Below are 6,779 nucleotides of genomic sequence, written 5' to 3'. Positions count from 1 at the left end.
TATACAGTCGACCCCACTATAACACAAGTTCCCATCAGATTTACACATTATGAAAATAAAAACATTTACCTATATACCAATGAATCAATCTAAAATAATTTTTTCATACTGTGAAATGAGAACCAGAAAATTCTACCTACATTTTCTTTTATTTTAGTCTGTTTGGAAAATCATCTTTCTGTTAACAGAAAATTTTGTCAATTTATTAGTAGAGGAATAGAAGAAAATTTTTGGCATAAAAGTTTGGTTCTAATCTGCAAAAGTTGGCAAAACTTTGAATTATTCTGCTGTAAAATTGTCTTTAAGTCAAATAGCACTCTTTGTTCTCATCTCATATATTAAAGTTCATCTAAAATTTCATATGTTTGTTATTAGAACTCTCATTTTATTCCAGATAAAATTTTCTGTTTCTTGAAGTATACAAAGTCCTATCATTCACCAACATGTTCAAACAGGCACAATATAAAATGAGTAAATGAAAATGAGAATGATGTTTACCATTCTCATTTTCAATGACATTTTGTTTACTCATTCTATTTAACATATAATTCATTTAGGCTTCCTTCTTTATTTTGTCCTAAATTTATTGGTTTGACAATTACAATTTAACATTAATAAATATATACAATAATAAACAAAGCCAAATTTCTAAAGATAAACCAAGATACTTTGATCTAAAGAAAGGAAGATAATTTCTAATTATCTTCCTTTATTAGATTAATTTGGAAGAACTTAATTTTAAATTTAATTAATGCTTAAATATTAGAAAATAATTAAATTCTAATTATTAATATTTAAACATAGTGACAGCATCTATCTATCTTTAGACTAATTTAATTTAAAAATTTAATAAAAATAAATCAGATATAACTTGACTAATTAACATTGGTAACCATCAAAGTATATTTTCCTGTTTATTATTTATGCTGTTTAATTGACATCATAAATTTGTTTCATATTTTAATAAAATTCATTTTAAAGAAAATTTCTGAAACTTCAAGTAAAAATAAGAAATCTATTTTAATAATTTTTAATTTTATTGTTATTTCTGATTTGTGTATCACTTATTGGTTTCATTTTAAGCTTCACAATTTTTAATAAGAATCTAAATATTTAATTTATTCCACTACTCCATTTTTAGCAAAACAGCATAATTTAATACATCAATTATATCACAGAAATTAAATTGCTATAATTGCTGCAAAATAATAATAAAAAAAATTTACAGTATTAAGTGTTTTACTTTCTTAATTTAAAGAGTAATAGATTCATATATTTCAGAATAAAATGATTTTATTGAATTTAACTTACATTATCTTCTTTTTCACTAAATTCTTGTTTTTCAGATTCAATAGCTGAGTAATTACTTCTAAACAGATCAAAACATAATAATCTATATTCCAATAAAAATTCATAAAAATTTTTACAAAATAAAAAGTTGTAAAAGTTAAACAATTGTCTGTGATGGCAATCTTAAGCAAATTAAAAGTAAATATAAATTATTTTATTGAAAAAGCTTTTTATTTTCTTGATATGTAAACTGTTTTACAATAAGATTATAAAACCATTTACCTTGCTTTATTTCTCAAACTTGAAATCTTTTTGCAAAGTTCATCATCTAATTTTTGGTAACTTCTAATTTTATTATCTATATGTTTGTAATATTTATCTACAAGAATATATTTATGATGCAACTCTTTCCATTTTGCAGTCAGTTCATTAATATTTTCTTCTATTAAATAAAAACAGAATGTTATAAAAAATAAGTAATTTTATTTATATTTCGGTATTTTTAATCCTCAAGTTGCAAACTAATTTTTTAAGCTTATTTCCTTATTTTTTAGATAGTCTTCATTTGCACTTTTAAAAACTCTTGTAAATAAAATAAAAATATAACATTTATGGTAAAAATGTCAATAAAAATTATTACAAATGAATAATTTTGATTTGACAAATACATTCAAAGTATGTTTTTTCTAATAAAATTAAACTTCTTGTGAAATACACTATGAAAAACAAAACTTTTTAATTGTCTTTACTGAGAAAAAAGCCTAGGGTAATTTTGTTGCCAATTTAGTAATGAGAAATAGTTTTAAAATTCTATATTCAAAAATAATGATTCTATTATTTTTGAATATAGAATTTCTTGTATTATATGAAATTTGACATTTTAGCTAAATTTTAAAAATGTTTTGGCTCAAATTCAATAACAAAATAGTTCTTACATTCAGTTTCAAATGTAGTAATTAATATATCTAAAATTTCAAACGTTTTTATTCCAAAAAAATAAAATTCAATGTATGAAAGTTGAATTGAAAGTTTTTTCTAAATCTCTACATTTAATAAATATGTATTTACTAATTGAAGGAACTTGCAAGATATATTATTAAAAATATATCCTGAAAAGTTCTTCTCATTTAAATATCAAATACAAAATTAACCAATCTTTATGTAAATATTACTTCATAAATTTTATATATGTTATTTAAGTTATACTAACATTCAGTATACTAACATAAACTACCCAATACACTTGTATTATCAAATGATCTACCAATTATTTATCAGACTATATTAAAGCTACTTAATGAATAGATAGTGCCAAATGGCTTTGTATCTATTTATTAATTAGCATTAAGGCTAATTAATAAATAATCCAGCCGATCATTTGATAAATCAGTATAATCATCTTAGCCACAATAACAGTTAATTTCACTAAGACTAAAAACCAAATACAAGAGCCAATCAATTAATATTTACTAACCTTAAATTATAAAAATTATTGTATATACTGGTTTATAATATTTTTGCTTATTAAATATATCATCTTCAGGAATTTTTGTTACTTATCATTTTACAATTTTCTAAAAATTTATGATTCATATTTATAATTTTAAGTTTTTAAATTCTTTAACTTACATTTACATCAGTAATCTATGAAGTGTAAATGCAAAAATGATGTTAAAATATTCAAAAAATGCTAAACTAATCTTTCATAAATGAAATGAAACCAAATATCATACAGTATCAATATACTGTTATTTAATACCTTTATCAAGCATGTATTCATTGAAATACTGATTTTTTTAACAATAAATTCCTTATAAAAGATTTAAATTCTAATTTGTTATACAGTCGACCCCACTATAACACAAGTTCCCATCAGATTTACACATTATGAAAATAAAAACATTTACCTATATACCAATGAATCAATCTAAAATAATTTTTTCATACTGTGAAATGAGAACCAGAAAATTCTACCTACATTTTCTTTTATTTTAGTCTGTTTGGAAAATCATCTTTCTGTTAACAGAAAATTTTGTCAATTTATTAGTAGAGGAATAGAAGAAAATTTTTGGCATAAAAGTTTGGTTCTAATCTGCAAAAGTTGGCAAAACTTTGAATTATTCTGCTGTAAAATTGTCTTTAAGTCAAATAGCACTCTTTGTTCTCATCTCATATATTAAAGTTCATCTAAAATTTCATATGTTTGTTATTAGAACTCTCATTTTATTCCAGATAAAATTTTCTGTTTCTTGAAGTATACAAAGTCCTATCATTCACCAACATGTTCAAACAGGCACAATATAAAATGAGTAAATGAAAATGAGAATGATGTTTACCATTCTCATTTTCAATGACATTTTGTTTACTCATTCTATTTAACATATAATTCATTTAGGCTTCCTTCTTTATTTTGTCCTAAATTTATTGGTTTGACAATTACAATTTAACATTAATAAATATATACAATAATAAACAAAGCCAAATTTCTAAAGATAAACCAAGATACTTTGATCTAAAGAAAGGAAGATAATTTCTAATTATCTTCCTTTATTAGATTAATTTGGAAGAACTTAATTTTAAATTTAATTAATGCTTAAATATTAGAAAATAATTAAATTCTAATTATTAATATTTAAACATAGTGACAGCATCTATCTATCTTTAGACTAATTTAATTTAAAAATTTAATAAAAATAAATCAGATATAACTTGACTAATTAACATTGGTAACCATCAAAGTATATTTTCCTGTTTATTATTTATGCTGTTTAATTGACATCATAAATTTGTTTCATATTTTAATAAAATTCATTTTAAAGAAAATTTCTGAAACTTCAAGTAAAAATAAGAAATCTATTTTAATAATTTTTAATTTTATTGTTATTTCTGATTTGTGTATCACTTATTGGTTTCATTTTAAGCTTCACAATTTTTAATAAGAATCTAAATATTTAATTTATTCCACTACTCCATTTTTAGCAAAACAGCATAATTTAATACATCAATTATATCACAGAAATTAAATTGCTATAATTGCTGCAAAATAATAATAAAAAAAATTTACAGTATTAAGTGTTTTACTTTCTTAATTTAAAGAGTAATAGATTCATATATTTCAGAATAAAATGATTTTATTGAATTTAACTTACATTATCTTCTTTTTCACTAAATTCTTGTTTTTCAGATTCAATAGCTGAGTAATTACTTCTAAACAGATCAAAACATAATAATCTATATTCCAATAAAAATTCATAAAAATTTTTACAAAATAAAAAGTTGTAAAAGTTAAACAATTGTCTGTGATGGCAATCTTAAGCAAATTAAAAGTAAATATAAATTATTTTATTGAAAAAGCTTTTTATTTTCTTGATATGTAAACTGTTTTACAATAAGATTATAAAACCATTTACCTTGCTTTATTTCTCAAACTTGAAATCTTTTTGCAAAGTTCATCATCTAATTTTTGGTAACTTCTAATTTTATTATCTATATGTTTGTAATATTTATCTACAAGAATATATTTATGATGCAACTCTTTCCATTTTGCAGTCAGTTCATTAATATTTTCTTCTATTAAATAAAAACAGAATGTTATAAAAAATAAGTAATTTTATTTATATTTCGGTATTTTTAATCCTCAAGTTGCAAACTAATTTTTTAAGCTTATTTCCTTATTTTTTAGATAGTCTTCATTTGCACTTTTAAAAACTCTTGTAAATAAAATAAAAATATAACATTTATGGTAAAAATGTCAATAAAAATTATTACAAATGAATAATTTTGATTTGACAAATACATTCAAAGTATGTTTTTTCTAATAAAATTAAACTTCTTGTGAAATACACTATGAAAAACAAAACTTTTTAATTGTCTTTACTGAGAAAAAAGCCTAGGGTAATTTTGTTGCCAATTTAGTAATGAGAAATAGTTTTAAAATTCTATATTCAAAAATAATGATTCTATTATTTTTGAATATAGAATTTCTTGTATTATATGAAATTTGACATTTTAGCTAAATTTTAAAAATGTTTTGGCTCAAATTCAATAACAAAATAGTTCTTACATTCAGTTTCAAATGTAGTAATTAATATATCTAAAATTTCAAACGTTTTTATTCCAAAAAAATAAAATTCAATGTATGAAAGTTGAATTGAAAGTTTTTTCTAAATCTCTACATTTAATAAATATGTATTTACTAATTGAAGGAACTTGCAAGATATATTATTAAAAATATATCCTGAAAAGTTCTTCTCATTTAAATATCAAATACAAAATTAACCAATCTTTATGTAAATATTACTTCATAAATTTTATATATGTTATTTAAGTTATACTAACATTCAGTATACTAACATAAACTACCCAATACACTTGTATTATCAAATGATCTACCAATTATTTATCAGACTATATTAAAGCTACTTAATGAATAGATAGTGCCAAATGGCTTTGTATCTATTTATTAATTAGCATTAAGGCTAATTAATAAATAATCCAGCCGATCATTTGATAAATCAGTATAATCATCTTAGCCACAATAACAGTTAATTTCACTAAGACTAAAAACCAAATACAAGAGCCAATCAATTAATATTTACTAACCTTAAATTATAAAAATTATTGTATATACTGGTTTATAATATTTTTGCTTATTAAATATATCATCTTCAGGAATTTTTGTTACTTATCATTTTACAATTTTCTAAAAATTTATGATTCATATTTATAATTTTAAGTTTTTAAATTCTTTAACTTACATTTACATCAGTAATCTATGAAGTGTAAATGCAAAAATGATGTTAAAATATTCAAAAAATGCTAAACTAATCTTTCATAAATGAAATGAAACCAAATATCATACAGTATCAATATACTGTTATTTAATACCTTTATCAAGCATGTATTCATTGAAATACTGATTTTTTTAACAATAAATTCCTTATAAAAGATTTAAATTCTAATTTGTTATACAGTCGACCCCACTATAACACAAGTTCCTATAGTTAAGATTCCTATATCATGGCGAAAAAATTGCGACAGTATTCGTACAAACATGCTAAAAAACTCCTATAATTCGGTAAAACGTCATTGCCGACTTGTGTCGCAACAGGATTGGTCGAATCTAGACCAATAGCGGATATTGCACAAACCATTGAGTTTAAACGAGCACTGCACTTACTAAAAACCATTTATTATTTAACGTCCATAAAAATTATATTTATATTAATGATGTTAACAAAGTTCAGCGAATTTTTCACAAAAAAAAAAATAATAATAATAATAATATATCAGGAAGCATGCAAGCGCCATCCGATGACAAGCTCCACGACAAAAACAAGCTTAAGCAAAGGCGCCATCGAACAGTGCACACTTGGTAAGTAATCCTACAATTTTTTGTTTATAGCATAGTTTATATGGATTATTCCCAAAAAAATATACGTATTTTGGAAATGTTGAGTCGAATTAGTCTAGAATCGATTAATTTTATG

The 6,779-nt window shown here is 22.1% G+C and overlaps 1 long non-coding RNA gene across 1 annotated transcript in view; it reads right to left on the bottom strand.

Annotated features, from left to right (window-relative positions):
- Window positions 1–1,731, bottom strand: part of LOC111631930 — a 20,017-nt gene extending 18,286 nt beyond the window's left edge. The window contains exons 1-2 of the long non-coding RNA XR_002757780.1: window positions 1,573–1,731; window positions 1,312–1,369 (exon numbers count right to left, since the gene is read on the bottom strand). This is a non-coding gene — a long non-coding RNA (uncharacterized LOC111631930). The remainder of the gene's footprint in view (window positions 1–1,311; window positions 1,370–1,572) is intronic.
- Window positions 1,732–6,779: the final 5,048 nt, after the last annotated feature.

Source organism: Centruroides sculpturatus, unplaced genomic scaffold (assembly GCF_000671375.1).
Source record: "Centruroides sculpturatus isolate CEXI.00-Female unplaced genomic scaffold, Cexi_2.0 scaffold802, whole genome shotgun sequence".
NCBI classification, from domain to species: Eukaryota; Metazoa; Arthropoda; class Arachnida; order Scorpiones; family Buthidae; genus Centruroides; species Centruroides sculpturatus.
This window is presented reverse-complemented; position numbering and strand designations above follow the sequence as displayed.